The 12,667-nt window shown below is 44.9% G+C and overlaps 1 pseudogene; it reads right to left on the reverse strand.

Moving 5' to 3' along the window:
• Positions 1-1,170: 1,170 nt before the first annotated feature.
• On the reverse strand, positions 1,171-4,679 carry LOC123158086 (receptor kinase-like protein Xa21; annotated as a pseudogene).
• Between the last annotated feature and the right edge of the window lie 7,988 nt (positions 4,680-12,667).

Here is a 12,667-nt window from a genome sequence, read left to right on the forward strand (position 1 = left end):
TTAACTGGGCAATTTGATTTTCCTTAATTAACTAAACAATTCTTTTTCTTCTTGATGGACGCAGGAATCCCGTCATTTCGAAAAAAGAGAGCTCCGTGCTGTAAAAAAGAACAGAAACAAAAATGGAGTTCGTACTGCCGATGAGCACGTTCAAATCCAGTCGACGAAGCTTGCAGGCCAGCCGCACTGTCGACTGTCAGACACTCGCGCACCAGCTGATGAGCAAAGCCGGGGCAGTTCCTAGGAGGGTGCTGTTCAGATCCGGGGAGGCGGGGGTTTGCTTCTGATTATCCGCTGTTCAGACCCTCTCGCTGTCTTCAATCCCCAGTCACCCAATTTTGAGGATGCTTCTAGATGCAGGATCGTTGGGCGTGGACCGTGAGAAAGACCAGTGGCCGACGAGGCGCTCGCGCCCTCCACCAACGGTGTGCTTGCCGGCATGTCCAACGGCGAGCGGCGCCCCTGGATGGGCATGAACGCCCACCACCTGTTCGACCAAAGGTTTCAGAGCAGCCACCGCCCCTTTGTACATCCATCCAGGTCAGTGAAAATGAGGTTATGTTGTGTGTACAGTACAAACTTGGAAAGCCATCAAAACCCCGTCAACACAGCCATGGCAAACGACCTTAGGGTGTGATTCAACCTGGTTCTGGAATATTATTAGGAGGTTAACTAGCGAACCATGCCACACCGCCTTAGGGCCAATTTAACCTGGTTTTTCAATTATTCTTAAGGGTGTTAAGATTATATAACCAGTTCTATAAATGACGGGCTTCAGTATTTCTGGGATTTAAAATGGAGTTACTACCTTTATCTACTGTCGTGCTACTTTTAACCGTCTTAATCTTCATGTTAAGTACAAATACACATTTTTAAGCAGAGGAGCAATATATGCATGCCTGGCAACAGCAAGCAAATTGAAAAACAGAGAAACGGAATAAATAGTACTACTAGTTTATTATTAGGTGTCAGAAAAAAAGCAGAGTAAGACAGGAAAGCTTCAAGGCTGAACATTATTCCATAGAGCTAAGTTGGTTGAAATTTGCATACACAATAGATTTTTTTGGACGAATGCAGCTGGGCTGCTTCATTATATTTAGATAGATAGGGTTTACATTGATGCCGTGAGGCGCGGCAAAGCAAAAGAAAAATCACAAGCTACAGGGGAGGGGCAGGCTAGGAAAAGCTTCACAATAGGCTTTCCCTTTTGGACAAAAGAATTACTTAGTCAAGAAACGTAAACTAGTCTTCTTCAAGGCACCATATGCATTTTCCTTTTCCTCAGCCCTGCAATGCTGAAAATGATTCTTTGATTGCGACAACTTCGTTGTGTATTTCCTGCATAGTTGGCCGATCTTTAGGTGTCTCCGCAGAGCACAACAACCCAAGCTCAATGAGCTTTATGATGCAGTTCATTGCAGCCATTGGATGAGTTTCCCGGTCTAAATCACCGCCTGCATCTTCACCTTCATCTCTATAACCTGGAACTACTCTAGGGTCTAGAATCTCCTCAATCTTTTGAGGAAATGATTTTTCAACAAATTTGTAAAGGCTCAGGCCATCTTTAAACATCTCATCAGTTGGGCGCTTTCCTGTTAGCATTTCTAAGATGATGACTCCATAGCTAAATACATCGCCTCAGTGGAGATTTTGCTCCCAAATCCATATTCTGCAGTATGCATAAGTCATTCAAACAATCAATTAACACAACTTGCATTCTTTTTAATTAAAAGCAAAGCATCTTCTATTTAGAAAATATTACCTGGGGCAATGTATCCAACTGATCCTCTTGGCCCCACTAAGCTTGAAGAAGTATGAATGTCCGAAGAATTGTAACTATGCAGGAACTTAGCCAACCCGAAATCGCCAACACGTGCGCCCATGAAATCATCCAAAAGGACATTGCTAGGCTTCAGATCGCAGTGTGCCATGGCACACATTGGTTATGGAGGTAATCCAAAGCAGCAGCTATGTCCACTGCTATTACTATTCTTGTACCGAAACTCAATGGCCTTCTCTGACCATCCTCATGGACTGTTGGATGGAGCCAACTTCCCAGGTCGCCGTTAACACTATATTCAAGAACAATAGCTTTGAAATCATGTCCTGTTGGATCAATGGTTGAGCATGCAGTAATCACCCTTATAAGATTCCTGTGACGAGTATTTCTCAATGCTTCACACTCAGCAATGAAGCTTTTTGGTGCACCGAGTTGATTGAGTTTGAAAACTTTGATGGCAACTTCATGTTCTTCAGATTCAATTCTACCTCTGTACACAGACCCATATTTTCCTGAACCGATCAAGTTATCTGATGAGAAACCATTTGTTGCCCTCATTAAATTAGCATATGTGAACTTCTTCAACTCTTTGCAGGATGGATGAGCTGCTTGTTTGAGTTTCTTTTTCTTCTTCAAAATAATGGTTGCAAAGCATGATAACAGGACCAAAGAGAGAACTGTAAATCCTACTATCTTGAGAATGCTGGAGCTATTCCTTTGTTTGGATGCCTCTGCATTGCAAAATGGCACCCGTAGCAATCGCGTGCTGGTACATAACTTCATGTTCCCTTGAATAAAAACCTTTCTTCCATTCTGAAATATTCCATCTGCTGGTACAGGACCCTCGAGATTGTTGAAGGACAAATTGAGAAGCTTCATAGACTTAAAGGACTTAAAGATGTCAGGGATTTCACCTGATAAATTGTTTTGAGATAGATCCATCTCAATGATGCCTCCCAAACTTATGAAGGAGCGAGGGATTTTCCCATGAAAGAGGTTACCCTCCATGTGGAGGGACTCCAGATGGACGCACTGACCTAGAGTGGGGGGTATTTGTCCAGACAGTTGATTATGGGAAATATTCAGTGGCCCAAGATTTTTCAGGCTGCCAATCTCCGGAGGTATCTGTCCAGAGAGTTGGTTGTGGGACAAGTCCAAACCCTGGGAAAGGGAGGGAAGAGAAAACAACTCCTTTGGTATTCTCCCATCAAAGCTGTTACAAGAAAGGTTTAGTGTTTCTAACTTCTTGCAACCTGCTAAAGCTCCTGGGATAGGGCCACTAAAATTATTTTCCTGTAAATAGAGCTCACTCAGTTGACTCAGTTTACCGACAGAAAGTGGAATTGATCCGGAAAGTTTGTTCTGAGACAAGCTTAAGACAAACAAGTTGGAAAGATTTCCAACTGATTCAGGAAGATTTCCAGTAAGCAAATTTTGTTCCATGTAAAGACGTCTGAGGCTTGTCAAGTACTGTATCTCCAAAGGTATAGTGCCAGATATTCTATTTGATCTTAATAACAATAACTCTAAACTCTTTGAAAGGCCTGCAATGGAATTGGGCAAGACACCCTCAAGGTTGTTTGCATCCAAGCGCAACTTCTCCAGTTGTGTGCAATTGGTCAATGAGAATAAGAAAGACCAATCTCCTGCTTGAAGTTGGTTCCAGCCTAGATTCAGATCTACTAGACTAGGAAGAGTCCCAAAAGAAGGAACAATACCATGGAATGAATTGTCACGGAGGTTGATCACCTGAAGATTGGTTGTGTTGGCTATTGAAATGGGGATTTGTCCGGTGAAGTTGTTTCCTTGCATAATCAAAGTGTGGATGTTTGGAAGGGTATATCCGATGTTATATGGAATTTCCCCCACAAGTATGTTCATACCCATGCCAAGGTATGTAAGTGATGATATGTTGTAAAGAGTGTCAGGGACTGTCCCAGACAAAGAATTATAAGTGAGATCTAGTACTCAGGTACAGAATATTGCCTATACTCATTGGGATTCTACCTTGGAAATTATTATCTCCAAGCAAGAGGTAGCGAAGCGAAGAAAAATTCCCTAAAGAAGAAGGTATGGTGCCAGAAAGATTGTTTGATTGCAATTTAAGATATTGCAAGGGTGGGCCAATGTTCGACAAAGCTGGTATGGACCCGACAAAGTTGTTCAATCCTAGTGATAATTTTTGAAGCGACATGCTGTTAAGCAACGCAGAAGGAATCTCACCGGTCATGTGATTGTTTGTTAAGTCCAGAAGTTGAAGGGATGAACTATTAGCGAGGAGAGGCGGGATATGTCCAGTGAGGCTATTGTTCACAAGAACAACAGAGCGAAGAGAAGAGCTGCTCCCAAGTGCAGTCGGGATGTTGCCCGTCACGCTATTTGTAGCAGGATGTAGAAGTGAGAGGTTGCGGAGCGTCCCCAATCCTTGCGGGATACCTCCACTCAGCTTGTTGCGACCCAAGTAGAGCTGCTGCATATCTGAACATTGGCTCAGGCTTTGGGGGATCACTCCATCAAGGGAGTTGCTTCCAAGATCAACAATTTGAAGGTGAAAGCATGAAGACAGAGTGCTTGGGATCACTCCACTAAGATAGTTTGAGCTGAGGTTAAGGTACCGCAACCGATTTAGTTGGCCAATTTCAGGTGGAATTTGACCACCGAGTTGATTGTTGGGGACGTGCATTCTTGTGAGGAAAGTGAGGTTGCCAATGCAAGCAGGTATTTGGCCATCGAGATTAAACGACTCGAGGTCCAGCGCAACGACACGAGGCGCGTGTCTCTTGCTGCAAGTAACACCGGACCAACCGCAGAAGTGCAGTGAGTCGTTCTTCCATGAAGCTTGGGAATTGGGATGGTGAGGTTGATTGAGACGCTTGAATCTGTGATGGATGTGATTCATCCGGCGCGTACTTATAGGGCGCCCGCTACTTGCATCCATGCTTGATCGGAGTACATGTGAATAGTAAGTTGATCAGTAGTGTTCCATGCAAGTACTCCGTCGTGTGTAGAGTAGTGATCCACTTGCGTCCATTTGATCTAATGTGAACGGCGTATCAGTGGTCTATGTACGACCGGTGACTCCGTGAGCCGGAATTGGGGATCATCAAGGCTTACCTTGGATGCAGTTTGAAACTGGCTACGCGGAGTGCTAGCCACTTGACGTTTAACCAGATTCCATATTCAGTAGCACCGGATGCGGAATCGTAGAGAAAATGTGAGATAACGAATCTGGTTCTCACCTACAGAGGAAGCGGCAAGCTCGCCCTCTCTTAGTCTTGAATAATCTGGCTCACGAAAGCAGTGAAGTCCGGCCTACAGGCAGAGGAAACGGCAAGCAGTCTCAGTAATCTGATTCGCGACGGCAGGTCGGCAGCGAAGCCAGCAACACTATCTCATAAAAATCCACCAAACGGGAGGGGATAATGCAAATTGTGTTTGGAAGTGATAATTGCAATAAAATAAATACGAGTTCAGATTATAAACAGAAATAAGAGTGCTTTGATCGAGGTGGAAAGCAATAGGGATGAATGGTCCAGGATCCTTAGTTTCGCTAGTGACATCTCTCAATAACAAAACACGACATGGTGACCAAATTACAATTGTGTATCTATTAATTGCAGTTTACTCCCTCCTACGAATAAGCGTATGTTTGGCATTCAAAATTTGTTCATAAAAGAGTGTACTTATATTTTCTCAGTGCATTTTAAAGTAGAAGAAAATGCTTCTCTCTCGTCACCGGTAACTAAGACCAATAACGTTCAACACATGGTCTTTTCAATTTCTACATGCACATAAATCATTGAGGGTGGGGTAATTAAAAATGAAAGAGATGGTGGTTTGCACCTTCTCAATGCATTTTTTACTTCACTTCATAATCGTCCTAAAATTTCTATATATATACACTTATTCTTGAGTTATTTACCCAAAACCATCACAATTGGGGCTAGGATAACAACTTAGTACCACATTGAAGGCAGGGCACAAAAAAACACCGAAAATGCGCCTAATTCGTAACATGGAGCACTGATGCTCAAATTTGGTCGCGAAAACGATAGGTAGGGCCCGCCTGTGGGGTTGATGTGCCAAAGACAAAGCAGAAAAAAAAAACTTTGGCCAACTGAAGTGGCAAATGAGACGCGGATCCCGCCTGTCTGTGACTACATGATCTTCATCCCATTTCTTTTTCTATGTGACATTACATCGAGCAGCTTGTGGGCGGTAGGACTCCGGCGACTATGCCCACACCGGCGAGCACCATGGTGGTGGTGGCGGGGGGGCTTTTAGCCCGATGCTGCTCCTGTCGGTGTGGACGCCGCTCTTTGTGCCCGTGCGCCCTGAGAGCTCCATGGCCACCATGGCCATGGCCGAGCAGCTGCTCGACCTAGCCTCAGGCCACCTTGTCTACGCGCGACCCACACCACGAGCACGCACGCACCTACATGCGCCCAGCAACACTCCTGCAAGATCCGGCAGCAGCTCGTCCCGCGCTGACCTTAGTAGTCAGCCATGGCTGACCTTGGCCGCAAAGACGCACCTCACACGTGGCCCTACCCGCGCGCGCTCGCGTGGCCCCGCCTCACCACCGGCCACCATTGTTGCCCACGCCCGCGAGCGCACTGTGCTTCTCGTGCGCCTCCCCGTGGCCACGCGCGAGGTCCAGTGGCCGCACTCTGAGCTCTGGCGAGATCCCGCACTGGCTGTGTCCGCGTCCACCTTTGACGGGCGACCACTTGCAGGATGCGGCCCTCGCACACAACATGGTCTCTCAGTGTGACGGCCTGGTCAGGCGTTGCCGTTGTGCAGTGGTTGCGCCGGTGATGTCCATGTCCAGTGCTCACAACCTGTTCAGCTAAATGCCCAGAAAGAAAAGGAGGAAGAAATAAAAAGAAAAGGTGAAAAAATAATAAACACTTGAGTCATTGACAAGTGGGACCCTCGTCCAACTCAGCATATTGTCCACACAAGCATGCCACCTCGTCTTGACAGGAGGGCCCCACCTGTCGGTTTTGCTGTTTTCGCGACCAAATTCGAGCGTCAGTTCTCTGCGTTACGCATAGGCGCATTTCCGATGGTTTGTTGTGCCCTGCCTTCAATGTGGTATTAAGTTGTTACCCTAGCCTCAAATGTGGTGGTTTTGGGTAAATAACTCCTTATTCGTGGATGAAGGGAGTATATGACTATGATCATACATGACATAATTGTTGGGGAACGTAGTAATTTCAAAAAAAATTCTACGCACACGCAAGATCATGGTGATGGCATAGCAACGAGAGGGGAGAGTGATGTCCACGTACCCTCGTAGACCGTAAGCGGAAGCGTTATGACAACGCGGCTGATGTAGTCATACGTCTTCACGATCTGACCAATCCAAGCACCGAACGTACGGCACCTCCGAGTTCAGCACACGTTCAGCTCGATGACGATCCCCGGGCTCCGATCCAGCAAAGCTTCGGGGATGAGTTCCGTCAGCACGACGGCGTGGTGACGATGATGATGTTCTACCGGCGCAGGGCTTCGCCTAAACTCCGCGACGATATGACCGAGGTAGAATATGGTGGAGGGGGCACCGCACACGCTAAGGAACAATCCGTAGATCAACTTGTGTGTCCTAGGGTGCCCCCCTGCCCCCGTATATAAAGGAACAAGGGGGGAGGCCGGCCGGCCCTAGAGGGCGCGCCAGGAGGAGGAGGAGGAGTCCTAGTAGGAGTAGGACTCCCCCTTTCCTACTCCTACTAGGAGGGGGAAAGGAAGGGGGAGAGGGAGAGGGAAAGAGGGGGGCGCCGCCCCCCCCCCTCCTAGTCCAATTCGGACCAGAGGGGAGGGGGCGCGCGGCCCATGCTGGCTGCCCCTCTCTCTCTCTCCACTAAGGCCCATAGGGCCCATTACTTCTCCCGGGTGGTTCCGGTAACCCTCCGGCACTCCGGTTTTCTCTGAAAACGTCCGGAACACTTCCGATGTCCGAATATAGTCGTCCAATATATCAATCTTTATGTCTCGACCATTTCGAGACTCCTCGTCATGTCCGTGATCACATCCGGGACTTCGAACAATCTTCGGTACATCAAAACTTATAAACTCATAATAAAACTGTCATCGTAACGTTAAGCGTGCGGACCCTACGGGTTCGAGAACTATGTAGACATGACCTAGAACTATTCTCGGTCAATAACCAATAGCGGAACCTGGATGCCCATATTGGTTCCTACATATTCTACGAAGATCTTTATCGGTCAAACCGCATAACAACATACGTTGTTCCCTTTGTCATCGGTATGTTACTTGCCCGAGATTCGATCGTCGGTATCCAATACCTAGTTCAATCTCGTTACCTGCAAGTCTCTTTACTCGTTACGTAATGCATCATTCTGTAACTAACTCATTAGCTACATTGCTTGCAAGGCTTATAGTGATGTGCATTACTGAGAGGGCCCAGAGATACCTCTCCGACAATCGGAGTGACAAAACCTAATCTCGAAATACGCCAACTCAACATGTACCTTTGGAGACACCTGTAGTACTCCTTTATAGTCACCCAGTTACGTTGTGACGTTTGGTAGCACCCAAAGTGTTCCTCCGGTAAACGGGAGTTGCATAATCTCATAGTTATAGGAACATGTATAAGTCATGAAGAAAGCAATAGCAATATACTAAACGATCAAGTGCTAGGCTAATGGAATGGGTCATGTCAATCACATCATTCTTCTAATGATGTGATCCCATTAATCAAATGACAACACATGTCTATGGCTAGGAAACATAACCATCTTTGATTAATGAGCTAGTCAAGTAGAGGCATACTAGTGACTATATGTTTGTCTATGTATTCACACATGTATCATGTTTCCGGTTAATACAATTCTAGCATGAATAATAAACATTTATCATGATATGATGAAATAAATAATAACTTTATTATTGCCTCTAGGGCATATTTCCTTCAATAATTGCATATATGCATCATGTTTGTCAGACGGGACATCCCTACGTAGGGTATCCCGGGTTAGTGATTAGGTCGGAGGGGAAACAAGGAGACAAGTGTACCTAGGTTTGGGTTCTCCCTGCCATGTGTATATTGTGATTAGGTGTAAAAAGTACAACTAATACCGAAGGATTGTAAGATCTAAGTTGTGTTCTATCGACTAGCCCAGCTTCCGCCTATGTAAGATACCCCCCCCCTAGATTTACAAGGAGTCCTAGTCAGCTACATCGGTGGAGAGGAGTCCTCCACGGATCTGGCTTCCTTGCCTTGAACGACAAGGCTTCTCGAATCTTCCTTCTACAGGGCCCATGGGCTGGCATGATGGCCTAGGACGGAAACTGACCTAGGGTCATCAAGCCAGCCTACTTGGGCCGGCAATCAGCAAGGTAAGGCACCCTGGGCCGTAGCACCAGCAACGTCCGTACATTTATAGACCATTAATTAAACAACATCTATAGCTAATATTCCACACCAAGGCGGTTATCGAGCGTGCATCTCAAAGGAACACGGATCCTCTGACGTAGCCAACCCTGACTTTCACTGCCTTTTGGTCGCTGACAGGTGGGCCCCACGCTTGGTGGGACCCATGTATCAGTCTCTCAATGGCAGGACAACCCATGTCAGGGATCCTCGTCCATCTCAAAGTATTAAGTAAAACAGAGTATTTGCATTAAGCATGATGACATTATGTAGATAATATATTGTCCTCACCATGCGTTTAAGGGGCAACTACGCAACTATCTTTCTTATCTTTAGTGCGAATAACACAATACAAGTCTTTTTCTCTTTCTGTCACTTGAGCAGATTACTTGCAAGATTGAACCCAACTAACATACTTAACTCCCTCTTAGAGATCATTCATCTAAATATTGTTGATGCAAGACTAATAGATCAGAGAGCATATATGCATATAAATTATGCATCAAAGAACTCATATGAATCCATGAATAAAAATATATAAATTTGATCATAAAGTGATAATTCATCACATATTCACACCACAACAAATACACCATAAAGATTACATCAGATGGATCACAATCATGTAGGGCAACTCATGTGATCATTGTATTGAAGAACAACTAGGGGCGTCGAGAAGGTGGTTGAGAAGGTGCATGTGGGGCCAATGTGACCTTTGCTCACGTCCCATAACCCCGTGCCAGAAGCTAGGAAAGGCGGTCGAGGGGATTGTTAGGAAATTAGGCAGTTCCCTTTAACATTAATCAAGATCAGCATCATCACAAGATTACTAACATGGCAAACCGCATATGACAGACTAGTAACATCTGGCATATGCGCATATGGACCAATGGTGTCAATAGATATAGGTTTAGAACATAAGAGTTCACAGGGAACTCCAGTGCTACAACGTCTTCAAACATGGTGGTGAAGACGAGGTGGTCATCCGTCGTAGAGGAAGTAGTGTGTATGGATCAAGGACCCACCAAAATGTACATGACTCAAGCATGGTGAAAACGAGAAAAGAAGCTAGCTTTTTAGGTTAAACTTGAGTTACAGGGATCCCACACTATTAAGAGAAGATCAAAGGGGTTCGTGAAAGATTTGCTCAAGTCGACATTTTCACTACATATTCACTTCTCATATGCATCCCAAAAATCTTAGCCAAAACACCCAACCAAAAAATGGCCATCCTCATATGATAGACTAGTAAAATCTTAGCCAGTAAAGTTTTTCAAGCATGGTTTAGTAGGACGTGGAGGCTCTACACCCAGGAGCAAATGCTCATAACAGTAAAATCAAAAAAATTCAGAAAAATATGATTTTTTTTTTGGCATACTTTCACAAATGTTTGTCGTGAATGCAAAATTTCATCGTAAAATCACATTGGTGGAAGGCGTAGTAAAAAACAAAATCGATGCTCTGAAAATGTTACTTACAAAAGCATTTTGGAGCTCCAATTTTGTTTTTTTTGTACAACTTCCACCAATGTGATTTCGCGATGAAATTTTGCGTGCACGACAAACATTTGCGGAAGTATGTCACAAAAGAAATTCAATTTTTATTTATTTTCTTTTATTTTACTGTTCACACCCGGAACATTTGCTCCTGGGTGTAGAAAGGCACTTTCGGGTTTAGTACAGTTTTAAAGCATAACTTTTGTCAAAAAAAAAGTTCGTCCAAATATATCAATATGAAATCTAGTTACTGAATATCTCAACGCGAGTAGCGCAACAGTGAAACCATACGTGATTTGGACGCGTTATTCGAGAGATAACTAATTTTTCTAAATCAAATATATGAAGAAAAAAAAGCAAAAATAAACTCGCGCATCTCTTCTGCACATGGGGAAAAATCCCATCAAAACTCTACTCCATCTGTCCCATAATATAAGAGCGTTTCTGACGGTACATAGTATAAGAGCGCTTCTGACACTAGCATAGTGTCAAAAATACTTTTATATTATGAGACGGAGGGAGTAATTACGACAAATGACCCAACGCGGTGGGCCACTTGTCACCACCACAGGAGTTGGAGTAACCTTTGCGATGGGCAAGTGATTTTGCTTTCTAACGTGCATGCCCTGACATGTTTGGTGCGATGGGATCTATGGGCATGCATTCCCACTAGCTATGACTTGACCGGTTGCTTATTCGACATCTAGCTTGGCTAATACTACTGAGCATGTGCATTGTGTTAAGCTAGGTACTAAAATTAACCGCTGCACTCCACATGCAGATGCAATGCAGCAACCTGTCGGTAGCGCGCGGCAACCGTTCCCATGAGGAGTGTACGTTGGTGGAAGTGCCCTCTTTGCACCAGCATGAGAATCTCTTCGATGCGTCCTCCTGATCCCGAGTTCCAGTTCCACACATTCCAGTCAAAGTCCGGCTGGGCCTCTATATGCAGGTGCTGGGGCATTGCGGTTTCCAGTACACCAACCGTTGTTCCATCTCGCCGACAAAAAACTAGCGCAGCGCCACCGCGAATCACAAACAATGGCACCCAATTTCTCTTGCCGTTTCCTGGCTCGGTTGCTTCTCACCGTCCTCATCACACTCTTTCTTCTCAGGGCCGACCTTGTCGGCGCCGCTCGTCATCAACGTCCTTGCAAGAGTAAGTACAGAAACGATACGATTCCTACACTCTTACCTAAGTATCGGCAGCTTTTTCTTCCGTCTATAGTAAGAGTATATGGTTATATCACATTCAGTTACCGCTGTATCACGCTCTTCTCTCACATCATTCATAGGCCGCCTTCGATTTGAAAGAGTTCCGTAGGATAGGTTTTTTTTATAGAAAAAGATCCTTTAAAATCATTCGGGATGTTTGTAGGAATATAATTCTATTCATATACGGAGGAAATCTTCATATCCTCCACATTTCATAGAAAAATAAATATTAGCCTAGACTCGATAGAAAATATCATATGATGTGAACCCGAGGAGATCTCTTTTACTATCTCGGCATAGAATTTGAGATACACGACATCTCATTTCCTACAAGTTTTCTATTCCTACGATATTTCGGCCTGATATACGTTTTGAACATTGTCACAGTGCATAACCCGAACGGCTGCCCGCCAATCCCCAATCCAGGTCACCGAGGATAGCCGCAGTCGGCAGAGCACATGAGATCCCGAAAGCATCTGCGACGGCCCTTGGATGAGCTGGATGGTGTTTTAGGCTACGTGCCCATAGCTGGTTTTCTGCCTACAAGTGGGATTTTTCCGTTAATTTATTATATACCACTATTAGGTGGGAAACCAGGCATGCCCCACTTTTGTATTGAGAAAAGACATGTGTATCATTTGTTTGCGCAATAATCCTGCATTCACTCCTAAATTTCACATCTCAAATTGTATCAGTTGTATCAGAGTTCATTAGACAAAACACACCCTTTTTCTTCACGTGTAGACAAAACATACCCCTTGATTGGGCCTTAAATGG

The sequence above is a fragment of the Triticum aestivum genome, chromosome 7B (assembly GCF_018294505.1).
Source record: "Triticum aestivum cultivar Chinese Spring chromosome 7B, IWGSC CS RefSeq v2.1, whole genome shotgun sequence".
Lineage (NCBI taxonomy): Eukaryota > Viridiplantae > Streptophyta > Magnoliopsida > Poales > Poaceae > Triticum > Triticum aestivum.